This window comes from Petaurus breviceps, unplaced genomic scaffold (assembly GCF_028583685.1).
Source record: "Petaurus breviceps papuanus isolate PSGF00001 unplaced genomic scaffold, PetGlider_PUasm1.0 129, whole genome shotgun sequence".
Taxonomy (NCBI): Eukaryota; Metazoa; Chordata; class Mammalia; order Diprotodontia; family Petauridae; genus Petaurus; species Petaurus breviceps.
In genome coordinates, this window is record NW_027185665.1 from 4,509,039 (window position 1) to 4,531,000 (window position 21,962).

General features: G+C 41.7%; 1 long non-coding RNA gene across 1 annotated transcript; it reads left to right on the forward strand.

Annotated features, from left to right (window-relative positions):
• Positions 1-12,211: 12,211 nt before the first annotated feature.
• On the forward strand, positions 12,212-20,319 carry LOC138173736 (uncharacterized). The gene is made up of 3 exons (XR_011171501.1): positions 12,212-12,428; positions 14,911-14,974; positions 20,080-20,319. It is a non-coding gene; the product is annotated as an uncharacterized lncRNA (long non-coding RNA).
• The last annotated feature ends 1,643 nt before the right edge of the window (positions 20,320-21,962 follow it).

The window sequence follows — 21,962 nt, forward strand, 5'->3', positions numbered from 1 at the left end:
TCCCCACCCCTAAATTAGATGCAGGGAGAGGCTGGAAGCAGGAAGACCAGTTCAGAGGCTATCACAGTCGTCTAGAGGAGAGATGATTTGGGCCAGAACTAAGGCAGAGAGGCTATCTGGGTGTAGAGAGAAGGGTAGGTAATAATAATAGCTAGCATTTGTATAGTGCTTACTATGTGCCAGGTACTACTCTAACCACTTAAAAATTATTACCTTATTTGAGCCCCACACCAGTTCTGAGCACTTTACTTTACAGATGGTAGTATCTCCACTTTATAGATGAGGAAACTGAGGCAAACAGGGGTTAAGTGATTTTCCCTGGGTCATGCACCTAGTGTCTGAGACCAGATTTGAACTCAGGTCTTCCTGACTCTAGACTTAGGATTCTATCCACTGCACCTGCCCCTAAAGTGAGATTTGAGACTTACAGAAAAAAGCAGGTAAAATCAGTAAGACTTGGTAATTCTTAGGAGAGGTAAAAAGAGAAGGAAGAATCAAGGATGCCTTCCAGATTATGACTGTTTGGGAGGGTTGGGGGGCTATTAAATCCATTCCATTTTGAACATGTTGGGTTTGAGATGCCTTTGGGATGTGGAGATGTTCGGGCAGGCAGTTGGTAACTCAGGATTGTATTTCGTAAGAGAGATTAGGGCTGGAGTTCTCCACATAGAGCTGATAATGGAACCCCTGGGAACTAATAACATCGCTGAGGGTGGAGAGAGGTGAAGACACAAGATAGAGCCTTGGGGGACACAATTAGTGGGCAGGTTCGACTCTCTTTACAATTATCTAAAAGAAATTTCAGGTCCGCAAAGTACATGGTAATTTTAAACAGTCTCAGATGGTTTAGTCTGATAGAGAAATAGAAACACAGACATGGTGGAGCAGCAGATGATCTTGGAACTCCTCTAGCCCCAAGCCTTGATTTTTTAAATGAGGAAACAAGCTTGAACAGGGGAGGGGACTTGCCGAGTCACATATGTGGTTAGTGGCAGAGCTATTCTGGGCTCCTGACTCAGTCCAGGGTTCTCTATGTCATGGGGACTTCCTGTTATTATATTGGTGGACTTGAAACCATTTGTTCACATAGCATTTATGTTACACTTACTATATGTTAGGCACCTGTGCTAAGTGTTTTTACAAATGTCTTTCACAACAACCTCAGGGGGAGTGGGTGCTGTTATGATCTCCATTATACAGATGAGGAAACTGAGGCAAAGAGAGGTTAAGTGATTTATACAAGGTCATACAGCTAATAAGTGTCTGAGGCCAGATTTGATCACAGGTCTTCTTAACTTCAGGTCTAGCATTCTGTCCACTACCACACCTAGAAATCCATTCAAAGATTATTTGTTAAATACTTATTATAGGTCAAGTACAATGCTCAAAAGTTTACTTTAGTGGCATAGCTAGAGTACTGGATTTGGAGGCAGAAGACCAGTGTAAAAATCCTGGATCTGTGAATCTTTGGGTCTCAGTTTCCTCATCTATAAATCCGATGATTTTTTTTTTCAGAATTTATTTATTTATTTTTAGTTTTCAACATTCCTTTCCATAAGATTTTGAGTTCCAAATTTTTTCCCCATCTTTCTCCTACCCCCCCCAACCCCAAGATGGTGAGCATACTGATTGCCCCTTCCCCTCGTCTGCTCTCTTTTTTATCCCCACCATCCCTCCCCTTCCCCACTTCCCCCTTACTTTCTTGTAGGGCAAGATGGATTTCTATACCCTGTTGACTGTATAGCTTATTTCCCGGTTGTGTGCGACAACAATTTTTATTTTTTGTGAGCAATTGGGGTTAAGTAACTTGCTCAAGGTTACACGGCCAGGCGTTTCTGGGTGGGTGCTGAGTATCTGAGCCTGGATTCGATCCCCAGGTCATCCCGACACTGGAGCCAGTGCTCTTACTGGCTGAGCCGCCTGGCCGCCCCTAACAACAATTTTTTTTTTTAAGCAATTGGGGTTAAGTAACTTGCTCAAGGTTACACGGCCAGGTGTTTCTGGGTGGGTGCTGAGTGTCTGAGCCTGGATTCGATCCCCAGGTCATCCCGACGCTGGAGCCGGTGCTCTTACTGGCTGAGCCGCCTGGCCGCCCCTCCTCACCCCTTACATAGCCCTTTGTTTTATATCTCTCTAATGCACTCATCATGTAATACTGCATGGTGCTTATCTAAATATCTAAGAAAACTTTTTGGCCTTCCCCAAACCCGACACTGGGCTCTGAGCACCACGATTGATGTTTGTGGAATAGACAGAGACTGAGGAGTAAAGAAGCACTGGGGTTAAGGGGAACGTATCAGAAGGATTTAGTTAAGGCAGGGGTGGGGAACCTGTGGCCTTGAAGTCACATGGGTGGCCCCCTAGGCCCTCAAGTTTGGCCCTTTGACTGAATCCAAACTCCACAAAACAAATCCCCTTAATAAAAGGATTTGTTCTATAAAACTTGAACTCAGTCAAAAATCTGCACCCAAAGACCTAGAAGACCTCATGTGGCCTTGAGGCCAAAGGCTCCCCACCCCTAGGTTAAGGGATTCCCCTAATCAATTGAATGGGCAGCTAAGTGGCCCAGTGGATGTGGTGCTTTGCCTGGAACCAGGAAGATTCATCTTCGTGAGTTCAAATCTGGCCTCAGATACTTACTAGCTATGTGAACCCTGGGCAAGTCACTTAACCCTATTTGCCTCAGTTTCCTCATCTATAAAATGAGCCGGAGAAGGAAATGACAAATTACTCCAGTATCTTTGCCAAGAAAACCCCAAAATGGGGTCACAAAGAGTTGGACAGGACTGAAAACAACTCAACAATAACAAAATTGATTGAATACCCCCAGCTTCCATTATAATGAGTATGAAACCTTGAGAGACCTATTTGCAAATTATAAAGGGCATGAAATTGAGAGGGGGTCTATTTGCATCTTGTAAAAGATTAATTCACCCTTTTCAGACTATTTTTTTCTTTTTTTGGAGGGGGGAAGGCAGGGAAACTGGGGTTAAGTGACTTGCTCAAGATCACATGGCTAGTAAGTGTTGTGTCTGAGACTGGATTTGAACTCAGGTCCTCCTGACTCCAGGGCCAGTGCTCTATTCACTGTGCCACCTTTTTCAGACTTTTTAAAAAGTTCATTTATTTACGTTTAGTTTACAACATTCAGTTCCATAATCCCTTGAGTTCCAAATTTTATCCCTCTCCCTGTCCTCCTCCCCGCCATGGCAGCATGCAATCAAATATAGGATCTACAGATATCTTCACATTAAACATTAGTCAGGTTGTAAAGAAGGATTATAATGGATGGAATGATCAATCCTTTTCGGACTTTGAAGGGCTAGTGTAAAGGAAGTATGTATTTTTTTATTCCTTCAGAAGGTAGGAAGGAGTTCTTCCATAAACTTGATGGAATTAGAGACTGTGAGATATTGTCTGGGTGAAGGATCCACCATCCCCTCTGCGGCCTTAGAAAGCAAGCTCCGAGCAGGGAGTTATGTTTTTCCCTTTCTTTGAGCAGGGAGCTATTAATGGCAATTGAGAGGAGAGCCAGCTATGGAGGAAGAAGCCAGCTCTTGAGATGGAATTGCTATCATCCTTTTCCCTTGCGTCTCCTAATTCAGAGTGCACCAGAGTAAGGAGAGGAGCAGTCCCATGAGTGTGAGCCCTGCTGAGTGGCCTGCTCACCAGATTTTTTTTTTGCTTTTTTTTTTCCAGGGCAATTGGGTTTTAAGTGACTTGTCCAAGGTCACATGGCTAGGTTTTGTGTGTGTGTGTGTGTGTGTGTGTGTGTGTGTGTTAAGTGTCTGAGGCCGGATCAGGACTCAGGTCCTCCTGACTCCAGGGCCAGCGCTCTACTCACTGCTTACCAGATTTGCTGTCCCAGCAGGAGCATCTTGAGAAAAACATGAAAAGAGAAAAGACATGGATCCCTGAAGAGTTGTGAGTTTGCTTAGCCATGTGCATTCCCCAGCTGTGTACCTTTCTACTAATTTATTTTATGGGACAACTAGATGGTGCAGTGGAGAGTCGGGAAGACTCCTGTCCCCAAGTTCAAATCTGGCTTCAGACTCTTATTAGTTGTGTGACCCTGGGCAAGTCCCTTGACCCTGTTTGCCCCAGTTTCCTCATCTGTAAAATGAGCTGGAGACGGGAACAGCAAACTACTTTAGAATCTTTGCTAAGAAAACCTCACATGGGGTCACGAAGAGTTGCACATGACTAAACAACAAAAATATTATGGTTGTGTCCACTCCTGTGTGTATTTGTGGGAGAGTGAAGTCCCAGGTTTCTGAAGGAATGTTTTATAGCTGCTGTTCTAAGATGCCATTTCATTAAATGACATTGCTTGGAACTAACTACGTCTTCTGGTTGACTACTGAAGGCAGACACGTGGGTGGGAGAGTATGAACTCAACCAGAATTTCTTGAACCTGCAGAAGTCAGGTCCTAAGAAACCCAAACTTTAAGTGAGTGGAGGGGATGAGAACTAGATCAATGAATAGTAATGTCCTTTATTCTCATGTGTTCTTAGGTAGCCAGTCCTTAGGTAAAGGGGATGGCTGCCAACACAGCACGACTTTAAGGAATGCAGAAAAAGCAAGGTCTCCCTATCTGAAAGTATTTTTCTCTGCTTAGAACTTCAGTGCCTGAAATGCCAGCATTCGAGATGTTTTTTTTTCGTGTCTTAGTCATATTAGCACTATGTGATCTACTTTGCACAATTTAATCTATTGCATCTCTATCTTCTTGGAAAGTAGGAAAATATTGAGCAAAGAAGCCTGAAAACAGGAAAAGAGAGAATCAGAGGACCTGGAATCAAATATTCTCACATGGGTTGTAGGTCTTTGAAGGGCCCGGATGACAAATTTTGTTGAGTTTTGTCCTAAGCTAACTGTGCCCGAGGTTCCTGGGAATGTTGTGCCTATGAACCGTGCATGATGTTTTGGATTTCTTTATTGTTCCTGATAAAATAACCTTTTGTTTCTTGTGTAGAAATTGTGTTCAGATAGTGTGCAAAGAGCACCCACTTTGGAGTCAAAGAACCTGAGTTCAAATCCTGTTTCAAATGCTTACTACCTGTGTAAGACAGGACATGGGAATGGGCAAATCACTTATCATCTTTTTTTTTAACTGTGATTTTTTTTGGAGGGGGGAAGGTATGGCAATTGGGGTTAAATGACTTGCCCAAGGTCACATGGCTAGTTTTTTTGGTCTGTGTGTTAAGTGTCTGAGGCTGCATTTGAACTCAGGTCCTCCTGACTCCAAGGCCAGCGCTTTATTCACTGCTCCACCTAGCCACCCCCACTTAATCATCTTTTAACCTCCATTTTCTCATTACTAAAATAAGAAGGCTGGACCAGACAGTGGATAAAGTCTCTCCCAGCTCTAAGTGTATTATTTTATTACTCACCGTCTACACACATTTATATAAAATGGCAAGGTGGCATTTTAGAAAGCAAAGGTGGAGTGAAGAATACCTGACTCATCAAAATGATGACATAGGGAAATGGGCAAAGCTGACAAGATGCTCCAAGAACGAGGGACCAATTATTGGTTTCCTGGGCCTCACACTATTCTACAAATGGCCTGAGGGAGATGGGATTCTGAAGTTGGCACTTACTGGGAAGGCTGAGAGATTCTGAAAGAGGACAAGATGAGCTGGTCCTGAACACTGGGGCTCAAAGGATGAACTATGTAAGGTGGGAGGTTAAAGGGATCATGAGGAGCTCAGATGAGAGCTGCCTCCAAGGGGCCCAGAAGTAGGTGGAAATTAGAACTACAAAGGAAAACCAGCCTTAACAATAAGCTAGTGAGCCAATGTTTTTCACAATAAGGACTCAGACACAAAAGTGGGTCAGGGCACCAGTCAGAGGGAATTCCAGGATACAGACAAGAGTCCAGACTGGGCCCAGGGAGGAATCCTGGGGGCCCAGATGGGAAAATATCATCTTGAACCAGACACTCAAACTAAAATGATCAGTATCGAGTCTGTGGCTAGTACCAGTCTGAAAACTACTGTAGGGTAAGATTTTACTCGGCAGATTCCCAGCTCTGTGCTCTTTTGTTTTGTTGTGCTTTCCCATGGTAACCTCCTTAAAGCTCTTTTTAAAGCCTCTGCCCTCTAAACTAAGAGAGAGGGATAGACCCAACCAAGCCCTAGGAAACTAGAGGACTAGCATGCCTCTGATTCTGAGGAGCTCGAGGTCTATTGGGAAAAGAGAAACATGTCACACTTATGTAGTGCGTTGCAGTGCATTTTCCTCACAGCAGGTCTGAAGGCAGGTAGCATATTACTACCCCCATTTTACAGATGGAGAGATTGATACTCAAAAGTTAAATGACTAATTCACAATCATCATGCTGATGTTTTGGAACTGGGACTCTTATAGGTGTCTGACTGGTAAATCCTGAGCTCCTTTACCATACCACAATGACTCATAAGGTGATCATGGGAGTTCACTATGTGCCATTCCCTGCCCGGGGTTATTGCCAATAAAAAAAAACCAAGAACAGTTAAAGGTAGCAGAGGTTGTGAGGACTGGGATAGGGAGAAAAGCAGAATGTAAAAATTTAAGCACTAGAAAGGCCCTTAGAAATCATCTAATCTCTCTTCCCATTTTACAAACAAGGAAACAGAGGCTGGAAGACATAAACTTGTTTGCCCAAGTGAGGATCGAACTCCTATCTTTCATTGCTCAGTCTGTAACATACAGGGTCATTGGGAAAGGGATGGAAGCATTGTGAGAGGGGAGGGGAAGGGAGTGTGCGTGTGCGTATGTGTCTGTGTGCTTGTGTCTCTGGGTGATTGTGGGGAATAGGATGTGGTTGTATCTGTTGGATTCATTGTTGGGTTGGGGGTGAGGGGATGATGGAAATAAGGGAAGCATATAAGCACCCTTTTCACTGCCAAACACTTATGTAACATATTTTTTGGGAAAAGTTCACGAGTGTGTCCTAGATGGGGAAAAGTTGGGCACCGCTACTAGATGGCATAACAGTGACATCTGGTGGCTTCTCAGGTGCATTTAAAGGGCTCTCCACAATGTTACAGGTGTGGACTGTCTGTAAACCGGGAAATGGACCAGACGTCTGAGCAATGTGAGTCACCAGCCGCGGTTGGCCACCAAGAGGAATCCCTCCCCACTTCCACTTCTTCTCACCACCCCCAGACAGTCAGTCCGTCTCAAAGGAAGGGTTAGCAAACAGATGACAGGCAAAATTGACTTAGAAGGACTTCTTCCTGACTGACACTAACGTTGTTGATCAAGTTCTCAAGCCATTGTCTGCTGCCCTCAGTAGTTTCTGTTCCCTAAGTGGGCACAAAGCAAGGACAGATAGTTAAAGATTTCTGCTTAATAAATGCTTGTTGATTCATCGAGTGTTCAAGATCATACAGGTGGTGAACAGGGAGGTGGGATTTGAATCCAGGGAATCTGATGATCCTGAGTCCTAAGCCTGTCTTCTTTCCATTGTAATTTGCTTCAGGCAATTTGTAAGTTGCAGTCTTCATGAGTAGAGTCTACACTCAAGCCCCTTCTTCATACAGGATATTCTAGAAATAGACAACATGGGTGGATTTTAAACTCAGGAAGCATCATGGATTGAGTGTTCCCCCCTACTTATAGAGTATATGATAGTATGTAGTACAGTATAGTAGATAGTTGAGACTGAGAAATAAGGGGGTGGTGTCCCTGACTCATGTGAATAAGATGTTTGTGGGCTTCACTGATTCTGCTGCCTCATGGCTACATACAGAGGCATAGACTGACTTCCTATTCTTCCATCAAATCAACAAAGATTTCTTAACTACTATATACAAGGCAGCATGATAGGTACTTACATATGTATACCTTCTAGTCTAAATTAGGTTGTAAACTCTTTGAAGTTAGGAACCAGGTATTTTTCTTCCTTGGTATTCTCCTTGCTACGTTGGGTACTCTTTGCCTCTCTGCATCCTACGCGAAGCCTTTCCTTATTCCTTCTCTCTCTTGAAACTATTTTTATATAATTCACTTGTATATATCTTTAATCTCCTTAGTAGAATGTAAACTTGAGAACAGGGGCTATTGCTTTTGTCCGTGTATTTCCAGTTCAGTGCCTTGATATAGTAGGCACTTAATGTCTGCTGAGTTCTATGAAGCTTTCCATGACAGCTCAAGTTCACAATAATTTCTCTCTCCTCTGAACTTCTGAAGTACTCATTATGTCAGAGGAAGAATGGTTATAGGCAGATAGAAAAAGTTGGGGTACCGGTAGAAGGCAGCTTCATGGAATCCGGTCAGTAGAGACAGGGCTGAGAAGCCCCTGGCAGAAGAGAAAAGAGCCAATTATGAGTGAAGAGTGGCAGACATGAGCAAGCACAGGGTGCCCGACTAGCGACTTGCTAAGCAGAAACCCTACAAACAGTGAGGAGCAGCACAAGGATACTATAAGAAGAGAAAAGCTGTCAGAGCTCATCCCTATGGGAACAAGGAGTTACCTCGGCCAGATATGGTCCCTGTGTTTACATCTTGCTATCGATGTACTTTGTTTGTGCCTATTCTTCTAATTGATACTGACTGGATTTTGGGGAGAGGCATCACAAGTTTATGGTAGAAATATTTTGCAACCATGTGACAGCAAGCACCCTAGCACACCCAGGATGGCCTGCTAGCATAGGTTCTTTGATTTGCTTTTTAAAGGAAAGACTGCTGAAAAAGGGAGTTAACAATCCTACTTTTAATTACATTCACTAGTTCAGGGGAAAGATCAGCACCATGAACTTGGAGAAAATACAGAGAAAATACAAGCAGAGAGATTAGCACAAAGACCAACAGACAGAACTCCAGCTGTCTGAGCATAGCAATGTTGTTATACACTTTACGTCCATCACTGGATTGAGGGAGCACAGACAACATCTGGTAGTCAGGGGCTTTGAGCAACTGGCTATTCAGTCTCGATCAGGAAATCAAATAGTCCTTCTCATGAGCGAACCCCCAAAGCAAAGTACCAACTCAGAATACATATACATTTCTCAGAGCCATCACTTCTCAGAAGACATCACAACCCTCGTGACTCAGTGTCTCATTAGGTTAGCACCAAAATGTGTGACAACCTTCCTACACACAAGCCTCTCCTAAGCAAGCTTCTCTTTAAGCAAGTTCCTCCCCCAGTGGGCTCTATGTGATTCAGGATGTATCCAGGCTGGGCACATAGGCCTATTAATGGGTGGAGAAGATCTGATATCCCATTAACATCACAAATCACTGCTCTTACTATGACAACTTCGTAAACAACTTTTGTTTCAAACTAATTGTGTCTAGTGACCTCTTATCAGAGGTAAACAAGGGTCACCCACTGCATCCAGTCGTGTTGAATTTTGTCTTGCCTCTGAACTTAGATGGCTCTGAAGCAGAGAGTGAGGCTGACAACTTTGTGCAGCTCTGCCTCATTTAAGTCCAATTCACAAGTGAGTCAAGACATCACCCTCCTGATGTCATTGGCATGAACAACAACAAAGGTAAGTGCATCAGTTGGTGCTTGTGAACTAGTTTTGGAATTAGGACCCAAAGAGTACCTCATACTTGGGTGTAGTTACCCTGTTAGGGATAGAACCTCTGAATGCAAATGAGAATTCAGAAGAGTAGTTCTAGAGGGGGCCACATCATTATTACTAAAGATTCCTGAAAAGGATATTATTACAATACCTGCCTGGTCACAAAGTGCTATCTACATTAAAAAAAATTCTCTTTTCCAATGTTCTTTTTCCTCCTTCCTCTTCTTCTTGCAATAAGGGTTAAGTGACTTGCCTAAGGTCTCACAGCCAGCAAGTGTCTGGGTCCAGATTTTTACTCAGGTCCTTCTGACTCCAGAGCTGGTGCTCTATGCACTGCCCACCTAGCTGCCACCTCCAATGTTCTGTCAATTCTTCTAATAACATCAGAGAAAAAGACTATTTTGGATGCTCATATGACTTTAGCACCTTCTAGCTTTTGATTGTCTTTAAACAAGATGGCAGCTTGGTATAGGATAGAGGTTCCCAAACTTATTTGCTCTACCACCCCCTTTAAAAAAATTATTCAACACACCCCTGGAAATCTTCTTTCTTTAACTCTTTAATAGTTTTTTGAAATTTGTGTCATTCCAAAAAATATGAAGTATTTTTTAAAAAATGACACATCTTGAATTTAATATTTATTGTAAATTTGTAGGTTTTTTCCTGCATTGAAGTTTTTTTTTTTTTAAAGCAATTGGGGTTAAGTAACTTGCTCAAGTTTATATGGCCAGTTATTTCTGGGTGTAATGCTAAGTATCTGAGCCTGGATTTGATCCCCAGGTCATCCCAACACTGGAGCTGGTGCTCTTACTCACTGAGCCACCTGGCCACCCCTAAGCAATTGGGGTTAAGTAACTTGCTCAAGGTTACATGGCCAGGTGTTTCTGGGTGGATGCTAAGAGTCTGAGCCCAGATTCGATCCCCAGGTCATCCCGACACTGGAGCTGGTGCTCTTCCTCGCTGTGCTACCTGGCCGCCCCTCTGCATTAAAGTTTTGATGATGCACTATTGCTTCATGTAACTGTATAGTATCATATTATAAATAAGTCATTACAAATGCATATTCCTGCTGATCCATGAGCTTCCCTGCTGAACTTCCTGATAATATGTAGCAATACTTGCTTGTTAAGACCTTTCTTCAGACTTGACCACTTATTGGTCATAATTTGCACTGTGTTTATTTGAAAAATGATGTAATCACTATGACTTTAACTCTGTTACACAACAGATGAAACATGTACGAATGGTTTTAAAAAATTTTTTTTATTTTCTCTTCTTTCCTTATGCTTCCATCACCCCCTTATTTTTATCCAGTGCCCCTCAATACCACCCCCTGGATCATTCTCATGCCCCCCAAGGGATGGCATCACCCAATTTGGGAACTTCCAGAGCTGGGTTTGAAATTAAATCATTAAGAACAAAATATGGAAGTTATAAGAAACCCTGGAAAACAGCAGCAGCAGGAGAGTTAATGAGGCAGAATGGGAAGGAATGCTTTATTATATGCATGTAAAAGCACCAATAAAATTAATAGAAAATATACGTGTCCCTCTTGGAGTTAGAAAGACTTGAAGTCAAGTGCCCCCTCTGACACATATTGTCTATGTCACGTGACCCTGGGCAAATCACTTAATTTCTCCATGTTCCCCCAGGCATCTCTCTTAGATGTTCAGTTGTAAAGAAGGTGTGGGAATTCCCTCCATCAATAAAATCCCCATCTAGTTCCTATCCATGGAGATATAGAGGAAAATGTCAAAGTTGCCTGATATTGCAGGGGTAGATCAATTTATATTTGCAAACAGTGACCCAGACTAACCTATATCGAGAGCTGTGGACATAACCATCATTAATCCTCATATTCATAGGGCCATGTGCCAGGCTTTTATCTGTGGAAATACTGATGCTTCTGAGTATGTTTCAAAGTCACCCATTTGCCCACAAAAATGAAACTGAATTGGAATTCTGAAAAATTATACACTGAGAACAGCAACAAAAGAATAACATGTCTGCAGAGTCCTGGAGATGAATCAGTTTCCTGGGAGATTAAAAGACATATTATTTTTGTTGACATCCTTCTGTGGTTATAAAGAGACATTAGTTGTCACTGAATAGAGTGGTGGCTGTCTTCCTCTGTCTCATGTATTGCTGTAGCTGTGTTGGTTACCTAAGCTAGGGGTAACTCCTTCCCTCTCATGATCTTCTATGCTGGCCTCTTTGGAAGTAGTGAGGTTGGGCTCCTGGACTGACGTGGGACTTTAATGGGGGATGGATTTGCTGATTCCCATAGTCTACAGTCATTTCTATAGAATGTCCTTGAAAGTACTATCTTGGAAATGCAATCCAATTTTAATTCTACAAGCATTTATTAAGTTATATTATTACTATTTGATTCAATAAATATTTATGAAAAAGTACCTATAGAACTCTGCATTAGGTGCTGGGCATGAGGGAAGGGGGAAGGGGGGCGGAAATGCAAAGTGTAGATGAGACATTCACCTATGGGCCCTGACCTCCCAGAGTTTACAGGATGATAGGAGCAAATAACATTGAACCCAGATAGCTATGCGTAGCTAGTACTGGGATCTTTCTCCCTTGTGCTCTACCGAACATCCCATTCCATTTTCCCACCCCAAGAGCCTCCAATAGCCTTAGGATTGTTGACAGCTTTGAATGATTGGATAATGCTGTGCAGTTGCTAGAGAGAGAGAGGAGAGTTGGAGAGGAAGTAGAGCTGAAGGGCTTACGTGCTCCTGAATGAGCCAGGAGGATCCTTTCCTTTGGAGGACACACCTCTCAGAAGGATAAAAAGACATCAAGACCTGTATTCGACATCCCCAGTGGGGAATTGGAGACAATGAGTCTCTTGAAGATGGGGCGTTTCAGGAGCCTGCTTCCTGTGTGAGTTTCTGGTAAGCCAGAAGTCCTGAGATGTAGGGGAGGAGTGTAGACTAACAAAGCAGAGTAGCCTCAGTGAGAGGAAAATCCCCATTTGGTTCTATGGTACTAGAGTTATGACCAAGGGAGAACGAAGAGACACTTGCCCTGGAACAGGACTTGGACAGAATCTTTCTCTTCAATTCAGTTCAGCTGCTGCCTCAGCTGCACAGCCTTGCTTTGTCTTCTTCCCCTTGAAAGTGGTTTTTCTCTCCTGTTTTCCTGGAATCTCCTGTTTGAATCTCACCTTTGCCTCTATTACACTCTAATCTGTATTAGTTTGTGTGTATTATAACCTAAATGATGGGATGTGAGTTTATGGGAAGAGGGGAGTGGGTGTTGTTTATTTACTTACTTGCTCAATTATTCATTCATTCATTTGTTGGTTTATTTATTTTTAGCTCATGTTTAGGGTTTCCCAAAAGTGGAAAGTTACTAAATGTACAACACAAGGCAGCTAAGGGGTTCAGTGGATAGAGCTCAGACCCTGGGATTGGGAGGACCCAAGTTCAAATATGACCTCAGACACTAGCTGTGTGACCCTGGGCAGTCCACTCAACAGTGTTTGCCTCAGTTTCCTCATCTGTAAAATGAGCTGGAGAAGGAAATGGCAAACCACCCCAGTGTCTGCCAAGAAAAACCTCAAAAATGGGGTCACAAAGAATCAGGCTTGACTGAAACAATGTAACCACTACATGGGACAGGTATATATTTCCTATACACAAAAGAAGACAGAAACAAATTTAAATAAGTGATAGTGCTACTGACTATCAAACCTGGCTGGTGGTTACTACTTAGAGCATTTAAACATGAATCCACCTGCAGTATTTTGTATTTCAACTTGATTCGTCATTGTCTCCCCCAAATTCCAGATTTTCTTCTCTTATTGAATGCAAGGTTAGGAATTGGGGCTTATCATCCTTCAGCCACCTGTCATGGTCTCTAAGAAGGCTGGGGTGCTTGTCTGGGACTCTTTCTGAAATGTAGTCAGCACTAACATGTTAGAACTCTAAACCTCTTGAATTCGCCAGGTGGGTTCCCAAGCCTAGACACATCTATCTCAAGATGGATTTTCACTCACCTCGGATCAGGGATGACCAGATAGACTCAAACCCAAGAACGTGGTGATGGTGCCAAGAGGAGAGGGAGGGAGTCAGGGATACTTGTTCTTCCTCCCCCCATTATGGGAAGTGGTTCGAAATATTTCTGAGATGATCCTCAGGCAGAAAGAGAAGAGAAGAGGAGAGCCAGGGCCATCACTCCCCAGGTCAATGGAGTCATCAGCTCTTCTGACCCAGGTGTCATTAGGGGATTGCTTCCTCATTCCTGAAGCACCAACTCATTAGAAAGGAGCACATTTCCCCAGAAATGGCCTGGACAACACAGCATAGGCTCTATAGAATGTTCCCTATAGACTCATTCTACACGTGATCCCTGGAGGTGGACTCTAATTCAAGCTATGCAAAACCATGAGCTCCTAAATAAGCCAAGATAGTTCCCCAGGTGGAAGATGCCCCTCATCAGGTGTTGGAGGAAGAATAACAGTCAAGATGGGCAGATCTCTCCATGTCTCAGTGGCAGAGGTGGCAAAGAGGAATAGTCACAGTGAGATGAAGTCTTTGGTCTGGTCCTGGGATGCAGCAGGAAGGATGCTTTCTTACTAGACAGGAAAGACTGTGGAAATGATGTGGTATAGTGGAAAAGCACTGGCAGTCTGAAGTCAGAATACCTGGGTTCAAATCCTGTCTCTGTCCCTACCACCAGCAGGACCTTGGACAAGTCACTTAATTTCTCTGAGCCTATGGTCCTTCTAGCTCTAAACCTATCATCTTGTGACCTTCTCTATCACACTGTTTTCTTTGTCTAGTAACAGAGATACACACACACACATACACACGAGAGAAAACCATATTGGCTGGTGGGACAGACAAGAGCCATAAATGAAAGCAATGCCTGGTGGCAGCGGCACCTAGTGAGAAGACCTGGGAACTACAAAAGGGCAGGAAACTGCCTCTTAACTCTTATTAAGAGCTTTGGAAAAGAACGCTCATTGGAGGGCATCTCTCTCTTCTCCAAGTGTTCTGTTTTGCTTTGTCTCGTGTTTCAATAACATTTTTCTTTTCATTTTATGTTTGTGACCTGAATGCTTGCCAGTAGGGAGCTGGTCTCAGTATTCTATGGTAGAATCATAGGTACTTTATAGAGTCCATCTGGTTCAACTCATTTCTTCTATAAAGAAACTGAGCCCCCAGAGTGGTCAAGTTAACTTCTTTGAAGTCAAACAGAGGGTGACAGATTTGAGATTCAACCCAGGTCCTCTAAGTCCAAAGGAAGTGCTTTCTTCATTGAATCACTTTAGTTATCTTGAAAACAACATCAAAACATAGAGATGGTGTGTGATCATATGGGAAATTAACTGAAGATTTTATCATGTAAATTATTCTTTATATATTCCAGTGAAATGCCTGATGATGTTGGAAATGGAAGCAGAGGAAGAGAAAGAAGAAAAAAGGAAAAAAAGGTAGTACCACTTGATTTTGTGATCCTTCATTTTTGATTTATTATTATAATACTCAGATCATAAAGCTCAGACTTATATAGAACTTTAAGGTTTGCAGTGATCTTCACAACAACCCTGTGAGGGAAGCAGTGTGTCGTAATGGAAAGAATATGGACAGTGGAGGCAGAAGACTTACTACCTTTGTGATTATCCCATTGCTTAAACTCTCCAGGCTCCAGCTTCTTCAGCTGCAAAATGACAGTATTTGAACTAGATGGCCTCTGAGGTCCTTGCTGCCCTAGGTGTCTGATCCTCTAATAGTCATGGTAAACATTATCATCCTTTTTCAAAGATGAGGAAATGAAGACTCAGAGATGCAAAATAGTTTGCTCTAGGTCACACAGCTAGTAGGTGGCAGAGCTCAGATCTGAACCTTGGTCTCCAAACTCAAACTTCAATTCTTTCCACTACACCACACTGCCCAACTCCATTTCTGTTAGATCTGTTTAAGTAAAGTGTTCTGAAACCTATTGGAGGGGAAATTTTCTTCCCTCTAAACTTTGTCAGAAACCATTAATAAAAGTATTTAAGTAGAACAAGTCTCTAGGTCACAGATCCTTACCAGAAAGATACCACAGATCCAGACCAGAAAGATACCACAAAACCCTAGATAGATTCTCCAAGCTCCCTTCAACATGTGCTAATCATGAGAGTCTTTGAGATGAATGACAAAAAACCCCAGCAACCCCTTAAAATATAAGTGCATTAGACAGGCACCAAATATTTTATATGAGGTCTAGGGGAGTCCAGGAGAAAGGTTACCAAGTGGAGGAAATCAGCAAAAATTTTGCAGAAGAGATAGCCTTTCAGTGGAGTATTAAAGGATTAATTAAAGCAATCAAACAGTTGAAGATTAGTAGAGGGAAGTCTTTGACACAGGGAAAGCTTAAACAAGGGCACACATGGCAAAGTACGAGATGGTCCAGCTTGGATGAAAGAATTTGTGGAAGAAAATAACATAAGAAAAGTTTAGAAATATGAAATAGAGTAGCCATCTCTTGTAACAAAGCATTTTTTAAAAAGAATTAAGGGAGGTGCAGCTAGGTGGCATAGTAAATAGAGCACCAATCCTGGATTCGGGAGGACCTGAGTTCAAATCCGGCCTCAGACACTTAACACTTACTAGCCATGCGACCTTGGGCAAGTCACTTAACCCCAATTGCCCCTCAAAAAAGCAAAAAAAAAATTATGAGAAAAAATTCAGCAAAACCAACAGATACATAGGAAAAAGAAAAAACCCAACAACCAGATATTATAGGTAATATTCCACACCCATGAATTCTTACTTTTGCAAAGGAGCTAAAGGAACAAGTCAATCTTGTTCTGTTTAATTTCTCAGTGTTAAGTTTCATTGTTTTGTAGTGGCTGTTTTTTTCAATTCCCATCGTTGTAGTTGCTGGTTATATTGTTTTCCTGGAGAGGGCCTGGGAGAGATCTATTCAAATACTTCATTAAGGAATAAGGAAGAAGATATGGAAAAAGAAGGAAAGGAGAAGGAAGTTAGAAACTGAGTAAGAGAACCAGGTAACTATAGAATCTCTGAAGTCAAAGGAAGAAAATATAAAAGGAAGATGTGACCAGTGATGTTAAATACTGCCAAAACCTCAAGAGAAATGAGTCTTGAAAAAAATGCCCATTAGATTTTTTCTTTAGGAGGTATTGGTGAGTTTTGAAAGAGCTGTTTCAGTAGACTGGTGAGGATGGATACTGAAAGTTGAGGACAGAGTGAGGGGCAAAGAGAAGGAGGCAGCATAGAAGACTTTCCCAAAGTTTGACAGTGAAGGAGAAAAGTCAGACTGGGCATTGGTTAGATAGAATTGAAGGGTTAAGATAAAGAGTTTTTGTTTTTTCAAGATTGAAAAGAACTGAGCATGTTTTTAGTCTCTGCAGAGGAGGTGGGAAGGGTGATGAGATCAAGCTCACAGGAAGATGGATTAGCTTTAGTATAGAACATCATCTCGGTAACTGTATAATCTTGGTCAGAGGAAAGGGAGAGAGTATTGGATGTTTGAGCAGCATTCATAGTATTGTGGCTGGTGCTGAAGAACATAAAAAAGAAATAGTCCCCAACTTCAAGAAACTTACAATCTAATTGGGACATTTACACAAATTAGTTTAATACAAAACAGAAATTATGAGATGTACAAAGTACCTCTTGGGGAAGGTAGGTGGCACAGTAGATAGAATACTGGGTCTGGAGTCAGGCTAATCCAATGTGGCCTTAGATACTGCCTAGCTGTGTGACCTTGGTCAAGTCATTTGACCTTTGTCTTTCTCAGTTTCCTTAACTATAAAATGGGGATAATAATAATAATACCTACCTACAGGGCCGTTGTGAAGATCTAATGACATTATTTGTAAAGCGCTTAGTGTAGTGCTTAGAATATAGTAGGCACCATGTAGATGCTATTTATTATTACTATTAAAAATACCATGAGGAGTTCAGAAAAGGGTTAGAACTTTTTGCTAGGGTTGAATCAGGAAAGTCATGACATTTAAACTGAGTCCTTAAGGATAGGTAGGATTTCCTTTAAAAATTTATTCCAAATTTAACCAAATAAAACTAGAATTTACTTATACAAAAGAGAACAGCCTTATGAATGAACATTCAAATCCCACGTACATCTTGATTTTTCTTTCTTTTTCTTTTTTGCTTTTTTGGAGGGGGTTATGCAGGGCAATTGGGGTTAAGCAACTTGCCCAAAGTCACACGGCTAGTCTGATTTTTCTTTTAAAGTAAATAACTTCAGTATGTAATTTTCAAAACTGTCCTACTTGCTTCTTTCTGTCCTCTTCCGTGCATTTTAATACTTTTTCTTTTTTGTTTTGAGTATTTTAAAAAATACTTTAGGGACCCTCTTTTCTTTTTTCCCCCTGGTAACCTCTTGCTAGTCACTCTCTTTCATTCACCCCCAACATCAGAAAAAGAAAGAAGAAAACGAAAACCCTTGTAAGAAATATAAAGGATGAGCAAATGAAGTTCTCTCATTGGCCATGCCTGAAAATACATGTTTCACTCTGTGCCTTGAGTCCATCACTCCTTGGTGATAGCATAGGCAATATCCATGAGTAACATGCTTCCTCATCAGCCCTATGGATTCATAGCTTCTTGTCACATTAATCAGAGGTCTTAAGGCTCTCAAAGTCGTTTGTTTTTACGGTCTTGTTATTATGTACAGTGTTCTGCCCATTTTGCTCTGCATAGTTCGTATAAGTCTTCCCAGTCCTCTCAGAAACTGTCTCTTTGTCATGCCACAAGGCACAATAATAATATTCCATTATGTTTATTCATAACAATTTGTTCAGCCATTGACTAAATTGATGGACACTTGGTTTCCAGTTCTTTGCCACTACAGAAAAAAATATAAATATTTTGGTACCTATGGGTCCTTTACCTCTTTCTTCTGAGTTCTTTGGTGAATATTATAGTATTACTGTTGGGTCAAAGGATTGGTAATTAGGTGGAGTTTTAGCAGGTAGAGGTGGGAGGTAGATGACAATAGGTGATACATTAATATAGGACTCTAGGTTTACAAAGTACTTACATACACCTACTCCAAAGACATATAAGGTAGGTGTTACTGGCACTGTTATCTCTATTTTGCAGAAAAGGAAACTAAGTATAAAGGCAGCTAGGTGGTACAGTGGATATAGTACCAGGTCTGGAGTCAAGATAGACCTGAGTTCAAATCTGGCTTCAGACATTTTAGTTGTGTGACTCTGAGCAAGACCTCTGTTTGCCTTGGTTTCCTCATCTGTAAAATGGGGACAATAATAAATTTAATAACAAAATGGGCATGACAATAGCACCTACTGTCTAGAATTGTTGTGAGGATCAAATGAGACAATTATTGTAAACTGTTTAGAACAGTGCCTGGCACAGAGTTAGTGAGTGGTATATATACACGTCATTTATGAGATTATGAATTTCTGAAAGATTAAATGACTTGCACAGGATCAAACAACTAGTAATTGTCATAACTAGATTCATACCCAGTTCTCTACTGTCTCCCAGTCTAGGCATCTTTCTATCATAGCTCACTAACTGGCTAGCCTTTCTTCTTTTTTTTTTTTTTTGGAGGTGAGGCAATTGGGGTTCAAATCTGAGACCACATTTGAACTCATGTCCTCCTGACTCCAAGGCCGCTCCTGCTCGCTTTTCTTCTTCTTATCCCAACTTTTCAATTTATTAGTGTGTTTAAAATTTATGAACCTATTTTAATTTTTAAAAACATAAGGTGTAGAGAATATGAAAAGACCCACATTTTATGTTCTTTTCTTTTCTTTGCACTTTCTAGTGAAAAGATCAGCTCTGGTCTATCACCTGAGTTGGAGCTGTTTGTTGGTTATGCAGAGTCAGGGCCAAGGAGCTGAGGGAAGAAAATGAGAAATGAAGAGAAATTCTGAAGGCTGCTCTCACATGAAAGAGTGACATTCTGGGTTTTCTTAATCTCTTATTGACTTTTGAATAGGAGGGAGGATGATGGAAATGGTTTAAGAGCCATAGTGAAAAGAGGAAGAAAGATAGGTTGGTAGTCCATTAACTGACAGGGCTGTTCAGAGGATCAAATAAGATAATATGCTCAAAGTGTGGTGTAAGCCATAAAATGGGTGGTTAGGTGGCACAGTGGGGGCAGATAGGTGGTGCAGTCTAGAGTCAGGAAGAGTCATCTTCATGAGTTCAAATCTGGTCTCAGACACTAGCTGTGTGACCCTAGACAAGTCACCCAACCTGTTTGCCTCAGTTTCCTCATCTGCAAAATGAGCTGGAGAAGAAAACAGCAAACCACTTCAGTAACTCTGCCAAGAAAATCATAAATGAGGCCATGAAGAGTCAGGCACGACTTGAAAGAGCTTAACAACAAAAAACCATAAAGCAATATGTAAATGTCTAGCTGTATATTTTAGCACATCAATGCTTCACTAATCTGTGTGTGGACCACATCTACTGAAGAAGCCCAAACTGCTCAAGACTGCCTTAAAGATAGTTGTAGACAGTTGTATGAGTTGATCAGGTAATAGATTTGGAATGGGAAGGGAACTTAATGGCCATTTTCCTTTTATAGATAAAAAACAAAAGCAGAATCCCAGAGAGGTTAAATGATGCATCTAGCCAGTGAACGTCTAAGGTTGGATTTGATTCCTTTTCTTCTTGACTCCAAGACCAGTACTTTATCCACTATACCAGAGGTGGCAGACACATACGAGAAGGCTTCATTGTGCCAGTGACACTGTGCAACACTTTCAAATGGGGAACTAGATAAAAAAATGTAATTGAGGAAATATTTAACAAAATAAAAACACAATAGAACACGGATAATGTTAATATGTGGTTTTCTAAGTCCATATGCTGGCAGATTGTATGATTTAGTGGCACCATGTATTTGAATTTGACACCATGGCACTACACCATCCTTCTGGGGACAGTCCTTAGGGTGAGGGATGAGTCTCTTCAGACTTAGATAGACTGGTTCCCAGATAGGACTAGATGTATTGCTTGTCAGTGCTAGAAATCCTTTCAGCTTGTCAGCTTCTGTTGGCATAGTCTCTAAGAATTCAAGGTCACTAGTGCACAATAATGAAACATAGAATAGGACTTTAGTGGTGGGCTGAATTAGTTATTGAAAGGTTCCTAAATCCTGATCATCCATCAAGGCCTAGCTCTTGTCCCATTTCCTCCACGAAGGCTTCTGATTAATTTGTTTTTCACATTTCAGGAACAGATTTAGAGTTGACAGGGACTCTAGAAGCCATCAAGTCCATTTTATAGATGAGGAAACAGGCCCAAATAGGTGAAGCAACTTCCCAATGTCACACAAGGACAAAGGTGGGATTTGAATTCAGATCCAGCAGGGGTTTCACCAGACACTACAGTGTTATGTTTAGCACTTAATTGTTCCATTTATGTCATTGTTTTCTCCCCAATCAGAAGCTCAGGCTTTGGAGGCAGTAAGACCTCTATCATGGACTTCCATTTCCTCCTAATTGCCTAGCACAGGGCTGGACACATAACAGATGCTTTATAAGTAGTTACCGAAAAATGTGGTCACTGAAATGAGTCACTGAAAAATGTTTTAGGCCAGCAGAAATTCCCCCAAAGAAGCAAGTTTATTTTTGTCTGTCCATGGCAGGGATTGAACTTTTCTGGAGACATGAAGTTCAAATGACATGTTTCTGAATGGGGAATTTCTTTTGCAGTATCAGGGCACCTTGTCCCATAGCTTGAGTCATAAATAGGAATTATTTAACTTCAGGTTGGCTGCAACAGTAGCAATGTAACCAAGATAGCATGGCTAGGGAGATGAGACACATGAGCGGGCACTATCTCTGAGTTTACAATTTGGTAACATTTTGATGGAGGCAGCTGTGAGGGTTAGTGCACAGAGTGCTAGCCTTGGAATCAGGAAAACCCAAGTTCAAATCTATCCTTGGACTAGCTATGTGACCCTGGGCAAGTCACTTAACCCTGTTCGCCTTAATCCTTTGGAGAAGGAAAAGCAAACCACTTCAGTATCTTTGCCAAGAAAACCCCATCATTGGGTCAGGAAGAGTCAGACATGACTGAACGACATCTTTTCAATTCAACTTTTGGGGATTACATGTGTTGGGACCTGTACTGGAGGTTTTGATGGACTGCTCACACTGGATGGAGCTGTGGGTGCCAAGAGCTCAGAACCAGTTGATATGACAATGCAAACACTATATTAGAACATCTCCCTGTCCCTGTCTCCATTCTGGGATAAGAAGCAGCTCTTCATTTCCTGCCAAATTCATGAGTCATTTTTCTCCTCCTTTCCCATGAGGGGGAAGAATTTAAATGAGGCCTCTGTATCCTGCAGTATGAATGACCTGCTTCTTTTTAGCCAACAAACTATCTATCCCCCATTGCTCACCATCTTTTCAGTGCTACCATTTCCCCCCTTTCATTATATAAGAGAAAATCCATTGA